The 17,374-nt window shown below is 40.1% G+C and overlaps 1 protein-coding gene across 1 annotated transcript in view; it reads right to left on the bottom strand.

The window, feature by feature from the left end:
• Positions 1-570: 570 nt before the first annotated feature.
• LOC120830972 (leucine-rich repeat transmembrane neuronal protein 4) overlaps positions 571-17,374 on the bottom strand; it is a 32,527-nt gene continuing 15,723 nt past the window's right edge. Inside the window, exon 3 of the mRNA XM_040196022.2 lies at positions 571-3,760. The gene's annotated coding sequence lies outside the window, so the exon portion shown is untranslated. The remainder of the gene's footprint in view (positions 3,761-17,374) is intronic.

The following is a 17,374-nucleotide window of genomic DNA, read 5'->3' as shown; positions in this document are numbered from 1 at the left end:
TCCATTACAGTTAATTGACCTTTACTCTAAGAAGTTTTAATATTTTAACTGGAGGATTCGGTATACGAGTACTGTGGAAGTTACCCAGTTTTCATTTCGTGATTTTAAAACCAGACAAACACGGAGCAATGAGTCACTGGCTGCGCTACGAAGCCACCGCACCTTTCACTCTGTTAGTCGATTGCATCGTGATCAAGAGACAGGTTAAAAATAAACTAGCAGCATTGTCATAGTGAGCTTGTAGGGTGGCAAAGGTAATCTCAAAGTGTGGGCACAGCAGCAGAATGACTCCCGGGGGAAATCAGGGGCGTTCACAGCTGACACGGACAAACACAGACAGAAACTTATATCGAAATACTTCAAATACACCACAAACTCGTGGGCGAGACAATGCAATAAAAGAAATAAATAAATACGCCGCCACCCGGAGTGCAGCCGAACATGAAAGCGCATACAGCTTTTGCCCTGACAGTTGGAAATGAACCGTTTAGAGTTATACGAAATAAACACTGCAACTTGTGTTGTGTTATGCCAACGGCTCTGCATCCATGAGAGGAATATAGGTTAGATTATGCCAAGGGCAAAAACATCTGGCCCAATTTTATTGGATTTTATCATCATTTAAGTAAACAGTACAGCGATATATGAATCACACAGTTGTTCGGAGAGAAGAGCAGTAAGTACATAAAATGAAGGAGCGTTCCTGACTTCTTTCACCCTTTAGGTTATTGGGCTTTTTTTTATAAGTCTTGTAAATGTAGAGAGCTCTGTTGATGACATCCTCAATCCCACACAAATAACATCACTTGAGGAAATCAATGAAACAGAGATGAGGGATGAGAGGAAATTAAGCAAACATAATATGTGTTACGTCGCCTGCCTTATGTTGACAGCTCCAAAGAGGGACAAAATATTTTGTCTCTGGTTTCCAAAAAACTGCCAACAGATTGTCAGGGAGGCCAATATGTTGTCCAAATAGATAAAATGTCAAGGGGATAACCGAGCATAAAAATCTTTTGGCATTAGCGTGACACTTTTCATTTGTAAATTAAGCCTGTGACAGAGCTGGATATTAATAACTGTCAGTCAGCTACAATAAGGAGCAGCAAGGCCCTGCAGCTGCACAGGCTTCGACGTGGCCCTTTCAAAAATACTATTTGACTGACCCTGTGAATTGAGTTAAGATAACTGTGAACAATTATGCATGTTTTTTTGAGGATTTTTGATCACAGGTTTGACAAACTCCAAATAGAAAGTATCTTGCACTCTTGGGTTTTGTATTCACACAGTTGACGCGCTGTGGGGAGAATTGTATTCTTGATTCGTGGATTCAGTTGAGGAAACAGAACAGCATTAGAAGCATTAGACGAACTATTAGACCTGTTGGTGGAAACGCATGTGAGCACATATGTCTGAATGCTATTCTTCGGCATCTGCCACTCTTCTCCGTGCCGATTCTCTCATCCGACGCTCTTGTGAACACTTGAAGTGAGTGCAGTCTATCAGCGTCGTTAAACTGTTCCGTGTGTGCGGCTACAAAGCAGTTAATCCTCCGGCAGCGTGAATCTGTCATGTCGTCATAAGCACATATATCTTCTGCTCTGACATTTTTTTCTTTTTCAACACCAGGCAGGGCATTTACAAAATGTCTGTTATTGAGGAATCATTGAAAAGTGTGCAGTTCTACACAATCACTGTGTCATTCATTTGTAATAATGGGGTTGGATGACTGCTTTTATAGAATCAGCATTGAAATATTCAGATTACAGCTGTTGCAGGACAAGAGATGGACAAAGGTTTGATAATGATCTTGAAATATGACAGAATATTGTACATCTCTGGACACATTGTGTCCCCTCCCTCACGAGGAAATACAGGGGATATAACATTTCAATAAAAAACAAAATTTAATAAATATATAAACTTTCTACGGACAATTTCATTTATTTTTAAATGTTTAAAAGCATTTAGTTTGATCAATATTGTAAAAAGCCACTCAGCAAAATAGAATGGACCGCTCGGTAAGCCCCAGTTACCGTTATGCCTGTCGAGCTCGCTGTTCCAGCACAGCATCATGAAACCAGGGACAATTTACTTAGCTTGACAGGCCTGCAGCACCTTTTCATGGTTGCTTAACTGTGACCGGACAATTTGTGTTCGGGGTCATTGTTTAACTAACGGTCAATTCCCATCCGACAGACGTTCCAATTATATTACATTTAGCTTTGCCCAGTTTCACGGCACAATACTTGTGTATGAAGAACACAGAGCTGCTGTCTATTAATGCCAGGGATCTTAATTGGGTATCGTTTTGTACACAAGTTTTCCTAGAATCAACATACAAGTCCTCGAGGGACTGAGAGAGAAAGAGTTGAATATATACTTCAGATATAACGGTCACACACACAGTCACAGGAGGAGAGCAAAGCAACGGAAAGTTACCATCAGGGTCTTGATCACCAAGGCGAAAAACTGACACAGAAAAGTATTAATCAGTCTTGCCTGAAGCGCTGTGCTCTTCGGTGTCAGCCACCTACGCAACTGTTTAAATACAGCAGACAGTTGGTCAGTGTAATCGCTCTGATCCTGATGAATAACACTGTTCCCTGGTCATTTACCACAGTATGTTTACCACATATTATAATATAACATCCGTAAAAAGCACACACATGTAGATATATGAGTGCACAATCAGATAATCGGTTGAAGGACACATTTCAAAAATTGAAAACCTTATTAACTATGAGAGTTATTTAAATGGATTTTGAAAAGTAAATATCCAACCATCCCAGTGCGCCGAGATCTGGTGTTTATTTCGCGTCTGCTTATTTCTCATTAAATTAATAATAACGTGAGCAACATCCCAAAGCATAACAGAAGTCAAAATTAAGCTTGTTTCTCTCGTCTTGGGTAATTTAGTTTGAGTGGCTCATTTCTTGAGGTAAAAAAAGGCCACAGGGACGTGAGTTAGCGAGAGAGCTCTGATTGACAGTGTGATCAGAAAAAGCGGCAGAAAATCTTTAAGCTTGGCTGATCTTTCATTTGTTCTGCCACTCAATTGCTTATTATGCTCTGTTAATAGCATTTGGCATTTGATTACTTTACCTGACGCAGCTGAGAGGGGCCCAGAAGAGGAGCAGTAGAGGAAATATGTTTAATAAGATTAACAAATCATTAAATTATTTGCCTTAGTACTCCTCGAGAGGCAGAGCAGAACGTGAAAAGTCGTGGTGCTGCTCGGCCTCCTCGGCTAATTGAGGTCATTGAGGGATCAGGAGGGGTCAGAAGCTCACTCATCAATACTACTGCACTCCTTTATTTCCACAGAAATATATTTGCATTTTCATTACTCTGGATCCCGGCTGCTCTGTCTCCTTGGCCTCTTCACTAGTTCCAGTTCCCTCCCGACATATAACTTTGTGTTCAACTGACCAGTCCATTGATTCTGTGCTGCAGACGTACAGTAGTTTGGACACAGAGCCTCCCGGTGTGTGCAGCTCAGTGGGGGTGGGAGTGGGTCTGGGGGCGAGGCAGCACAGTCTCTGAGGGGACGGGGGGCCATTATGACCGGGCGGTACTTGGCTGGCGGCGGCCCTCCCGGCGCCCGAGTGCGGTGCTCCGTGCCCGGGTTGCGGTGCTCCGTGCCCGGGTTGCGGTGCTCCGTGCCCGGGTTGCGGTGCAGCGACAGGTGGGCTTGGCGGTAGTCCAGAACCGACTGCTCATACCTGCACAACGTCAGAGCGCCCGGCTGCCTCGGTGTCTACACAGGAACAGAGAACGGCAGAAGAGAGGAATGAGAGAAAAGGTCACAGTTAGGCTCTATAAATCAGCCTAAAAAGCCTCTGTTTCAACACTTTGATCTGCTCTCAGAATATTTGAAATTGGCTTAATTTAGTTCACGCGGTTGTGGCAACGCGTCGTCGTTAATGCAGCTTTGGCAGCTGATTCAGTGAACGTGCCCCAAGACATGAAACTCTGTGGTGCTCAAACATCCAGTTCCAACTGGAGTGATTTAAATGCAGGATGAAAGCCTTAAGCGAGAGTGCACACATACTTTTTGCCCTCTTTTAAATGGAGTCAAGGCTCCATTTAGAAGAGGGTGCTTATTACATTAAAACCACTTTGCTGATCCGAAAACCCTTCTTAGTTTTATGTGTTAGCGTGGTCTGAACTATGCCAATCATGTTGAATAAAGCTGCATTATAGCTTGTACATTTTTTATATTTATACCCCAATGTCTATTAATGCTTTAAAAGAAAATATGAATGCACTCGTGTGCTGCATTTTGAAATACACACAGTACAGTGCATGTCAGGTAATGCAGAACGCATGCAGTGATTGGACGATAAAGACATGCACTGCCGTTCAAAAGTTTGGAATGACCCATTTTATTGAGCTGATAGTCATAATCTGTTTCCAATAGTGCTAACAGTAGATCAACTTTCTATTTTCATCGTAATATTTTAAGAATAGCTTTACTAAGCAACACAGTTTTTAATTCCAGCCATTGTAAGCCATTGTTGTGCAGTTGACAGTGAAACAGGAACGTGTTCCCATTTAAATCTGCACCCTCAGACTTCAACACATACTGCGAGAGAGAGAGGGAGAGAGAGAGAGAGAGAGAGAGAGAGACTTTATTCCCTGCTCAGGGAGGCATTACTCCAATATATCATAGCAAATGGTTTCATGTTGGTTTCTAATGCTCTGAATTTTAACAGACCTTTAACCTTCATCTAAGCAATGAAGTTATTCTAAGCAATGACCATTTACCAACACTACATATTCAAATTTACTACGTGCAGTGGAACAAATGAACAAACCTTTACAACAAGTGTTTATTCTGTGTTATATCGCTCGAAATTCTACTATGAACCCGACATGCTGCAGTATTCAGAATGCATGGCAGAAGAATCACTGTATGCATTGTGTGTATAAAATCCATTGTTAAACATGTTAGATCAGATTACTGTATTCAATCATTAAACTCGTTTGATGAAAAAATGACCTTTAGATTAAAATATTCTCTGTATCTGCTTAGGTCTTAAGTTTTAAAGCCAAGATGCTTTAATTTAAGAAGTCATGTTTTCCTGTCATGAAATTATCTTTACAATACAATTCAATACTAATTCAAGAGTTGAACTTTGCACACTACTTCAGAGGCCTTGATAATAAATACAGGAACAACAACCGTCAGAATGCAAAATGAGTTAAGTTGGAGTTTTTGTCAAGCGAAAAGACTTATTGTCTCTGGTCATTTGAATAAAGTCGAACATGTAAGAGCACTCTATGCAAGTGGATTCAAACCCTCTCAAAGAAGGTAACACAAGTTGCAATGTGCTCTTCAGTCTGCAGCAGATGCATCAACATCAAGGTTTTCGTGCAACATGTGTAGTAATGCATCAGCCTGGACTTTGGGTCGTTAAAGCTGTGACATCTCTAAGCAAGTTGAGTCTCTACATCCCATATACAAAATAGAATGCATGCAAATTGTTTGGTTCTTCGATATGCACGTACATACACACACACACAGACAGAAATACCAGGTTTTGCCTCCTCCTAAAACACTTTAGTCAGTTGCTGCCTTTTCCGGCACTTTGCTTGAACTGTCACCTGCTGCAGCAGCTTACATAAAGTGCACTCTAACCCTGTTTTCTGTTGCAATCATATTTGTTTAACATGGAGCCTCCGAGCAAGAAATGAAATATCATTTTATTCATGAAATAAAATACAAAAAGGTTTTCTATAAGGATCTTCGGCCGCAGAAGGTGGTTTATGTGAAACTTTGCTTTCTTAAATGTTGTAAATTAAAACTGACGGAAACATTCAAGCTCATGTGACTCACTCATGATCAGCCCTCTAAGGCCCCACTTCACAAAAACGTTTCATTGAATAAATCATTATGTTGGTTGTGCTTCTGACAAAGAGAGACTGAATTTGTAACAATTCAAAAAGCATCATAAATGGGTTTAAATAATAAAACTGTGTTAAGCAGTGGAATGTGAAATAAGTAATTTTACCTAATTACAGCAACAACAACAAATGTCTGGTAAAGAAAAAGTCATGTTTTAGATTTCAAAAACATCCTTCAATTAGTCGTCCAGTTTTAGAACCTCTCCAGTGTTTTTGTGAAAAATTTCAAGCAGTTGTTCTTAATCTCAGTGTCATTCTCTGAATATAACCACGCACCAATTCCTCACAAACAAAACATAAATCTTCAAAACAAAGTCAATTATCTTGATGAGAGCTGATCAAGTTTTGATGCAGTTGAGATTTATTCCATTGGCATTTATGTCGTTTAAAATGTTGGCAGTGAATCTTACGGGTCAAAAAAACATTGCACTTTAACAGTTGTTTGATTCACGGAGGGCACATTCAGCATTGTGCTGTCTCTCCATCAGTGGGATGGCGCTTAAATATTTGCATTTCTGAGGCATGTCTTAGCACGGAAGATAAAATAAAAGCCTTTTTGGCTAACTGAGCTGAGTGAGTATTCAGGTTTAATCAGGGATATTGAGGAAATGTTGGCTGTTATGGTTGGAGCTGCTGGAGAGGTGACTCATTGGCCAGCAGAGCTTGGACAGCCACCAACAGAGCTGCTTAGCACTGAACGTTGCACACAGTGGTATTATGCATGAGGCATGATCACCATCTCTCCTCAACTTTAATGGAGCAGGAAGTCCTTTCCAATCTAGTTGTGTGACACAAAAACAGATAGAGATAAAAACAAATTAAAATCTCTTGATTACAATAGCTTTCCAAGGATAGGCTTGTTTCCTCTTGACAAGTGGAAGTCATTATTCAGTGAGTCACTGGCTACCGGCCAAGGTAATAAAACGGGCGTCTGGCAGCAGCCTGATCTTGTCCTCACTTTGTGTTAACTGTTTAAACCATAGCTCAACCTGTTTAGCCTGAAGGGAATTTAAAGAGAACAGAACATTGGTGAGATTTAGGAAGCCGGGAGGAATAAACTCCAACAGGCCTGAAATCACTGCGATAGTAGGGTTTACAAATGATTCACTAACAATTCCAGTGGCCGGTGTAACACACCAAATACAGTAGCCGTCAAAGGTTTGGACACATTTTCTCGTTCAATTTGATTCGAAAGTGTTTCCAAACTTTTGACTGGTACTTTAATTTTATAATAACAACATTAGTCATTCTTATGCATGCTGTTAGTAAAAAAAAGCAAAAGGCACACAGTGCAAAAAATAGGCACAGGAATGGTTGACATTTTGAAAAATATGCTTATTTGATCTTTTTGCAGTGAGCTAGTTGATAAGATACCTTATGTCTGTTTGGTTAATATCAAGAAAAATACAACGCTGTGCTGTCCAGCTGCTGCTTTGTTACCTTTGAATAAAATCTATTTACCAGTTTCAAGATAGATGGCTGGTGGACAGCTTCATATTTACTGAATGTAACAAGAGTGGTGTCGATCTTCTGCTCCTTTAACATTAAAATAGCGGAGGAGATCTGCACTTACATCAGAATTTTCTGTTACGTAAAACCTTCTCTGTCAAAGTCAGTGTTTTATAACAAAAGGTAAAATTCTTCAAATAAAGCACTCCGCTGGCGGACTCTAAAGCACCGCACCCCACAAGTTTATTCTGGTGACACATCACACAAAATTAATTCAAATTCCCCAGCTATTAACGTTGGATTGTTAATAAAAACCTTCACCTGGGTGGGCCCCTCTAAATGTAGGTCAAGCTGCAGCTAAATGATTCCCAATTAGGTGATAGGCAGCTGCACGATGCCAGCATGGCTCAGAACTGGCACAGGAGGCATGAGCTCTCATTCGCATATTAACAACATCCTCCAGCAGAGTCGTAACGCTGCTCTCTGTCAGCTGGATAAACCACTCAGTGGTCAACATCGAGGCGAGAGAGCACAGACAAGCCTCTATTATCATCGCTGTCTTCTCGCCTACACACACACATGGATGCTGAATGGCATGCTAATGGCCGCAGGACCTTCTTCCCTAATTGTTGTTTAGCATGGATGAATAACAAAAACGGATGAGTTAAATAGACCTTGAGTAAATAAAACTATGCTTTGCTATATCTATCTATATATAGATAGATATCTAGATATAGCAAAGCACTGTTTTCTATATATCTTTCTATATATAGATATCTATCTATATCTATAAATATCTATATCTATATATATATATATATATATATATATATATATATATCTATATATATATATATATATATATTAGTGAATTGTTAGGAGGCTCGACCTCTGATCCATAATCATTTCTAAATTGAACTCTATTCTTGTATTATCAAAATTAATCTGCAAAGCAACTAGTAACCAAAGCTGCCATATTAATGCAATGGAGCAGAAGCATACATTATTAGTGAAGTGCAAACACTAAAATAATGAACTATAAAAATGTACATAATCACATTTCACCTTTGTTGTGTATTGCATGTGTCCATTATTGTGAATTTTAAACATATGCATAAAAACGTCAGGAGGAATTTGTACTTGCAAAATAAAACATCCTATGACAAATATTACAGAAAGGGCAGACCATTAAGATCCTGCTGCCGATGTTTCAGCAATCAGGAAAGTGACACCCGTCTCAATGGAAAGTACTACACTGTGATAACGCACGTGTTAGAATTCCAAAAAGATCGTCTTACGCTGACTTTAATATTCACCATGTAATTACATTTCTATTTGGAAAGTGCTTAGCATTTGTCAAAATAACCATAATCCTTCAGATGTGGGGATTTATCTTCTCCTAATGCTGCTCTTTCCATTTTCTGCTCATCAATGTTGGCAACACACGCTGAGATTTAGTGTTATTTACTGGATGGACAATTTATGAGTCACTTCAGACTTTTTTTCCCTGATGTCTGCAGGTATAAGTAAGCTGAATATGGATAGCAACAAATAGAGACACATAGATGAATCCCTATAGTAAGAAGTAATGTGTGCTACAGTGGTTGCTTCATTCTCCCTTACTGACTGTTTCTCTCTCTTTATACTCCCACGCACATTCACACACTCACACACACACACCTATACACACACACATACATACACAGGCATATAGCATGTGCTGTTGCCGTTTGTCAAAACAGCCATTAGTTGCATCAATCCTGAAAAAAAATGGAAATGGTTGCAGTTAAGGTCACAGTCATTTACTTGGAACTGTAATGGTTCACGATGTGTTTTTCTTTCATATCCAGTTTAAGCTCCGTAGTTATTTTATGGAACAATCACATGCATACATCGGAGTTAGCATTGTAAAGAAGACTACATTTTGCTGTCCTTGATGCAATTGAAAAAAATGTTATGTCAAGGAAAATAAATCCACAACATAGGTTTTTGATTCAGGCAGAGACCTTAAGTAATCCCAAACCATAGATACCAGTTGCTCTACTCACATTCATATATACAACACGTACATATTATTTTATTTGGTCTCTGGTTGCAGCAGTAACCATGGGTAACTTTGCTTTACAGGGAAAATAAAACAATGTCTACTGTACCAGCTCTCCATGTTTGACTTATTTTTGTCGCCAAAAGAAAATACGTTACCAGATTAGCTACCACAAAAAGAACAAGTAAAGGAAATTCAGTGCCGAACTATTTCATTTTCTAATGGAGCTCCAGTTTATCAGCCTTGCTTTGCCCAGATGAGATACCGAGCAAATGTTGCAGATCACTGATCATTTTGTACTGTAAATTCCAAAAAAGAAACCAAGGAGCAGACTCACAGATGTGTGTTTAATGGATATGTTAATAATATAATCACCTTGATTTGAATGCTCAATGATTGTGCAGATGAGAAACGTTGGGCAATGTTTTGTCTGATAGGAAGACGGTGTGGATGTCTGGTTTGAGGCTCTTAATTTGAAACTTCTTAAATCTGTACGGATTCATTTAAGTACTCCAGGACATCAGAGATATGGTAATCTTCCCACATTTGATTCAGAAAGTCCAATTAAGGGATTGTTTTAGTCAGTAACAAGTCTGCAGACATCAGAATAGCTAATTATGTAAAATTGCGAAGTGAAAGTTCAGAGTGGGGGTTAATGTGGGGATTACAGTTCAAATTTAAAAACAGGGGGTTTCAGGGTCTAGGATTAAGTTGGGTTTGGGATAAACCTAAACTCCGCTTTGGGGGACACGTCGGTCTGACTCCAAAGAGGCTGCTGCTATAATCCTCCCGTTGGCTTTTCTCACTGTCTCCTTACTCCCTTTATTCCCATCTCTGTTAACTCGTTGAAGAAGAAGTCCAGCTAACAAGCTATCTGCTAATTAAGGGAAACTGACAAATGCCGGAATTGTGCACAAAGCAGGTAATTAGTGAGGAGAAAGCTGTTCCTCGGTTATGTCTTACATCCCGTGCTATATTTAGAGAATGAGTCCCGCACAAAAAGCTTTGCACTCAAAGATTCAGATATTCAAATTACTCAGGATTTTTTTTTACATACACCAGTCTGTGATTGAGGAATCATTTTGTCGCCTGACCAACTTTTACAGTTATGGGAGCCGGAAAATGCCAATTTGCGGACATAGACATAGGGATAGGGTTGTAGAGGAAGACGACAAAGCAGCAGGGAGAAAGGCTTGGATTCCTGTCAATCAACTAACAAGATGACAAACACACACGAGCATCAGAGGATTAATTAACAGATGTTTTGGTCAATTGGGGGCACAGCAAACAAACATTTTTCAACATTTCCTGAGGGAAATACTGTAACTGCATCCATGGCAGCTAAACGCGCCATTATCATCACCAGGGAGTTTCTAACTTTAAGGTTGTGCTGTTTGGTGCACAAAGTGACGCCATAAGACAAAATATACTAATATAACACAAAGGGGACATAAAATGAATGTCTGGTGGTAACGGTGTCCTTCCTGCATCTAAATGGTAGACTACTTTTGATCAAGCCCAGCAGCCTTGTAGCCTGTTTGGCTTCTCATGCATAGCTGAATAGTGTTGCCGATGCGTTTTCATTCCCGTTATCACTGCCACTTGTTTTTCAGTCATCCTTGATGCTCTCTAACGCCTCGCAGCTGCAGCAGTTCAGAGGCGCTCCGCTGGTCAGAGGACAGCAAAAGATGCAAACATGGTAAAAAAGAATCTATAGGATACATTTTAGCGTTGCAGAGGAGTTGACAGATTGATTCGTTACATATTATATTATATTTCATATAAATTTCAGTGTAGGACTCAAGATGCCATTGCTCCATCATCCACCACAGTGCAGAATTTTCAATCCTGTCCAGTTTCCATGGTGATAAGTCTAAAGAATGGGCTGTATGTCTAACTGTTAGTACTGTGGGAGATTGGGTGGATGTGAATCTGTGTATTGTTAAGGCTTTTTTAATGTGCTTTGTCATTATTGGAATATATGCACTTTATTTACCGCCCTGATATCAAATCTTTAGAAGATATTGACCACAAATATCTAAGAAACCAGCACAAATACACGCACACATATATCATTTTCCTGCTTTGGATTTGGTGTCTTTCCTCATGGTTGGTCAAAGAACCACCTGCTGGGAAACACCGGAATCCAAAAAATATTCAAGACAATGAAATGCAGATTTGGTTTATCCCCGTTGAGCTTGTTCTAAAGAGGCCTGGAGGACGGCCACCTGTTTAAGTGCTACAGTCTCAAAGAATCTCTCAACTTTAACAGACTTGTCCAATGTCGACGGGGCTGAAACTGTGAGGTGGCAAGAGATGAACTGCAGCCAGCTGTTGGCCTTCCGTGATATTTCCACAGAGCAACGCTCTGCACTGAGAGGATCAGGTTGTTATTGAGTACCAGCAAAGATCCATCCGCTGTGAGGAGATGCGAGTGTAGCAGAAGGATAATATTCTAGTATAATGGGCGCGAGGCAGGTGCTGTGACAATAGCTGCTGCACTGAACCATACGTTATCTTGACATTGCCGCCGCTGTCAAACGAAGAGGCTTATGTCGATGTAACTGTAAATCTGAATGATTTATTTTAAAGATAAATACTTTTTCTTTAATTTGGTGTCACTGGTGGGGCTCATGCAATGTAAAGCTGGAGCTCTTCAACTGCTGTCCGCGCCTTTCCGATTGACCCATATTGGGAAACGTTTATAAAGAATAAGGTGCACAGACGTTCGTCAGCCATTCCTCCCCCTTCAGTCCTTTGTCCTCCTTGCTGCTTTGTCACAGTCAGCGAAGAAGTTAAACAAAACAAAACACCTTTTTGGCCGATTGAATTAGGTTTTACTTTTGTTCACATGTTCACATATTAGTGAAGTACTGGCTTTTTACTTGAAAACATTTTATTGGAACCACTGGTTGGATTCACAACATGCTGTAGAAACATGCATTTTGTAGGCTATATTAAGGCTCCCATTTTCAGGTCTTTGAAACACAGTTATGAATGTCACAATCCATTGCTGCAAAGTATTTCCACACTGTTCCTTTAATACAACAAACGAAAAGGTGTATAAGTGACGTAGTAGCTAAAGTGTTGTTATATATATATATAATATATATGAGAGTAGTTATTTTCTGACCTTCAATAAGTACTGTCTTGCCTACGTTATGTGTTTCTGCATTATGTCCTGGATATTACAGACAAGCAGCTTGCTGGATGAGGAGGTGAGAGTGTGCACGGCTAACTGACGGTATTGGCATTCAGCATAAGATGTCACTGTTGATGTTGATGAAGAGTGCGTTATAAATAAAATGTAAGTGCGGCGTTTTAGATTGACTGTCAATCAAAGATGAGTGTTTTTGCCTGTTGCTTTTTTGGGGTTAACTTTGATAGTATCTGGTTGCTGTTTTCCTTTTGATTACCACACAGCCTTTGCTAACAACCGAGTGTGTATTACAGACAAACTGCTGGCAATCATAATGTATTATTCACTGTCTGTTGGAAGACATCTAACAGGAAAGCCCTCACAGACAGTGGGTGGGTAACTGCCTTCGTTGTACTGCCTGCGACTGCACTTTGGACCGTTGAGTCATAAAAAAACAATTATTTCTATGAAACTGTGAGAGATTTTTTTACTTTCCCGTCTGCCACGAAGCGGACATTCAAATGTGCTTTGCAGAAGTTCTACAAAATGTGATTCCTTGCCAGTGTTCTCCAACAGGTGAGCAGGTACTGTTCTATTCAAAGCACCGATAGTGACAAAAGAACATTGTGCCTCCCTCTCCCATCCTTGTCTGCTTCTCTCCTCTCCTCTCCCTGCGTGCTCCCCTTCTAACTAACACCTCTGCAGGCGCACCAGCGTGATGGTCAACTGTATTAAGATGAATGAATGAACCTCCACTGAGTGACGCCTTCCCTCCCTTTTACTGCGGAACCATCCCCGTGTGCCCGGCGCGCTTCAGGTGCTCAGCTGTCGCCTTGAGTGGCCTGACAGGATTTCTCTGGAGGTCACCTTCAGGCTGTAAGTTCACAGTCCCAGGGACAACATTTTGTTACCCTCACAAAACTGCAGCAGCATGACTCAGTTGCGCCGTGTGTCCGCTGCGCAGGGTGAAATATACCCAGCAGGATACGAGGTAATAAATCACATGAGAAACGCAAGAAGGAGGGAATGAAGGGAACAGAGGAGTGGAGGTCAGTAAACTCTGTGTTTTCAAAACCACATGCATTTAAATTTGGTGATATTATCAGGTATAGGGAGGTGTACAATATGTCAGTGGGGTTTGCTGGAGACTTTCTGTTTTTCCAGAAAAAGCATAACCCTTCATCTGATGCAGGATTTGAGGCAAATGGAATTGTTCAAAAGAACTCTGGGTTCCGTTCGACTATGTAGCTTCGCTTAGAATGAAGAATTAACAACAAGCAGATTAGAGGTTGACTGTTAATCTACTATGCACAGCAATAACATTAACAGAGTAATTTATTTAACAGTGCTTTGGTTTGAAATCCTTATTTATTGCCAAGCCGGGGGCCTGAGCATATAACAGCCACAAAAATATATTAAAGAAAAGATATACCATTTTTCTAAATGAAAACATGTGACTCTTATGGTCTAAGAGAGTGCAAACAATCTAAGTAAACTTGAACATCTCTCTCCCAAATACGGTGCAAAAATGTAAATATGTTGTGTCTAGTCTAAGAGAGAGTAGCTCATGTTCACAAATATTGATTGAAACTGTCCTCGGCCTTCAAATAACATATCGCAATACTCCATTTAGTCACCGATCCCTTTTATTGCACCTTTAAAGACACAGTAAAATAAATATAAAAAATAAATTTGTCCAATTAGGTGTGATTTAAAGGGCAACTCGAAAACCCCTGTCTGTCATAATGGTTGTGTCTATAAATACACATCAACAAGGTGTTCTTTTAAATAGCAGTTAAGAAATCAGTGTGCTGAATGTCAAGCAAATGAGGATCCAAGGGGCCCAATTATTCTAAATTAAGGTCGAGGAGAAGAGAATATGTTGTGGTGAAAAAAGGTTGTCTGTCTTTCCGTTTGCAAACTGCGTACGCTCTCAATGTTTCTGTCTTTGCCCGCTGTCAAACACAGCGGAAATTAGTATTCGGATACAGCCTCCTTCAAACAGTGTTCGGCGCTAGCCACTTAATTTGTCATTTATTGCTCCATGACAACTGAAGTAATTGAACCTCTTGCCCATGGTCGAGATCTGCAGCCTCGTGGCTGTTTTCTCTCATTGTGAGAGAGATAGATCTACAGGACCTTGGTCCGAACAGGGGTACATATCTCATTTTATGGGGCAATGAGATGGTTAGTATGTACCGTGCCACAAGGGCCTCAGAAATGTTCATTACGTGCCCTCAGAACCCCAATAAAAGGCTTAGGAATAGGATAAAAGTGAAGGACAGGTGACAGACGTGCTGACATTTTTTAGGAAATATATTAATAGGATAATAAGGGCTCATTTGAATTACCCAGCTGCAGACCAGGGATAATTTATCTAAAGACATGCAACAAATTAAAAAATATTTATATCCAAATTTCCAAGTGACTTAACGATGCTGATTTGCAATGTTCACCCTTGCAAAAGGTGAATATTTTAATCTATTTTCTTTTATGGATTATCATAAACAACTTACAAAACAAAACAATGACTGTATTGAGAGGAAATGTAAACACTATTCTTTGAGCAAACACAAAAAACAGTATTGATTGATTTAAATTAAAGTATATCTGGATAGAGAGATTTACACTGGAGAAAGCAGACTTAAAAAAACACTCAAAGAGTATTAAGAACAGATTTCAATCATGACGCAAACAGTTTCTACTGTCCACGCGTTGGAACAAGTCTTAAAGCCCGACATTATAATCAAACTCCCTCCAATATATTGATATATGATGTCACATTATATTAAGGCATCCAATGCTGAAAATAACTGTTATAATGTAGGGTGGAAAATGTATGTTGTTGCATGTCATGTTGCGTGAAGTTGCAAAAACATTTCAAAACATGCGGAAATGGGGAGAAGAGACAAAGTAGGATATGAAGTTACCATCCATAAAAAGGTGGGGAAAGAATGAAACCCTGCAACAGTCTCCATTCAGAGCCAACTCTGCAGGTACTAAATATAGCAATGAAACAATGACACGTGAAGGAGACACATTTCCCTCCGGAGGAATCCAAATACAATAAAAACAAACCAGGTAGCTTGGCCTTACATGGCGATGGCTCCCATTTAGGTTCAGATAAGGAGGCCCGCAGGTGTCTGGTGAGAACAGAACAGCCCATCTGTCAGGGAAATGTGTTACAACTTGTCCAGCGTGTACGGCACAGGCTGCAGCAGCCATGTTGTTATCTATTCCCTAAGAGAAAATATAACGTTATACAACCAACAACTACTGTATTGTTTACGTGACACGTCATTTCTTTTTCCAATTGAGAGTGTTGTGACTTTATTGTTTAGTGCTTTTTTAAATGATGGTATGTAATGGAGGGACGGGATCATTTCCCAGGGTTTGGATCAGTGGAGCATTTTCGCATGAGGGAAATTTATTTTTATTTAACTACAGTTGGCAACACTTTGACTTTCAGGTTCATTTTCTGTGAATAATAAATGTTATGAAGATCTAACAAAGGTTCAGACCCAGAATGCTTTGGCCTGTGGCCTATTTCTAATGTATCTTCCCTCCTCCCACACACGCTCAATCACCGTTTCCTGCCGTCTTTGTCTGGGACAAATGACGTTATCAGCTCTTCTCCTCAGCTGGTCATCTATTCACCACACCGACATTGTTGGCCATCTAGCAGACCATCTAGCAGATGTCTGTTTTGAACAAGAATCTCTTTCTGCTTTTAGTATGTTCATGCTGCTGTTACATGCGCCTCTTTAATTCCCCCCAGTCGCCCGCCCAGTCACACCGCCCACAGAGTCCTCATTTCCTGGGCCTCATCCTCCAGCTAGTCCCAGCAGTGTCATCAGCCACCACCAACACCAATGTCTGGACCCCATGGGGGGATTTGTCTCACTGCTGCTCAGGGAAGACGCCCCGTCGATTACAAATCTACCTGAAGAAAACAAGTGTCGGACTGTACAGTAATCTAACAAATACAGTGTTTTCAAATTCATAGATATCCAAGAAAAATTGTATGTATGAATGACATGAATTTGTATGTAATTCATGTCATAACAAACCAGGTGGTATAAACAGTAGGTTTGGACTGGTCACGGCGAATGGGGTAACTTCTTTGTCAGATATCATAGGATCTGATGAATGCATCTTAATAACGTCAGCCCTGTCCGACATCTACTACTGTGAGGAACGATATCTTTGCACATATTTGTATTCTTTGTAACAAACAGTTCTGGAGGCCCACATGCTACAAGCTTGATTCATGAGTCCTCACAGGCTTTACTCATTTGGCTTGTCTCTGCATCCTTGATAACAATCATTTGAGCGAGGCTAATTATCCCTGTGGTCTCGGCACCAGCAGAGCAACAGTGTAATCAGCAAAGGTGAAAAGTACAAAAGATGTGAACTGACTCATCTTCTCTCTAGCCACAATTTATGCGATTTCTAAGTCTAAGGCATGTCACATTCAACTTGTCCAGTCAATTTACAATAGGATTACATTGATTACATTGAAAGAACAATCCAGAGATATATTGCATATTTTTGCTGATTACCAGTGTTTGATTAATCACTTTGATGTCAACACAACTGTATTTTCTCTTGCAGTAGAACACAAGCTGAGAAGCATTTTAATTGGGGAATAAAAGTAGTGAAGCTGTTATGTGATTAGTGTCACTACCGGATACCAGTTGGTCCACTACTTTGATTCAGGCAGTTGCATGGTGTTTCTCTGGGCAAACAAAATTTCTACATCTAAGAATCTAACCGGATACATTTAAATAAAAACATTGTTTTTGATAGGAGAGAAATGAAAAAGAGTGATC

The sequence above is a fragment of the Gasterosteus aculeatus genome, chromosome 13, assembly GCF_964276395.1.
Source record: "Gasterosteus aculeatus chromosome 13, fGasAcu3.hap1.1, whole genome shotgun sequence".
In the NCBI taxonomy this organism is placed as follows: domain Eukaryota; kingdom Metazoa; phylum Chordata; class Actinopteri; order Perciformes; family Gasterosteidae; genus Gasterosteus; species Gasterosteus aculeatus.
This window is presented reverse-complemented; position numbering and strand designations above follow the sequence as displayed.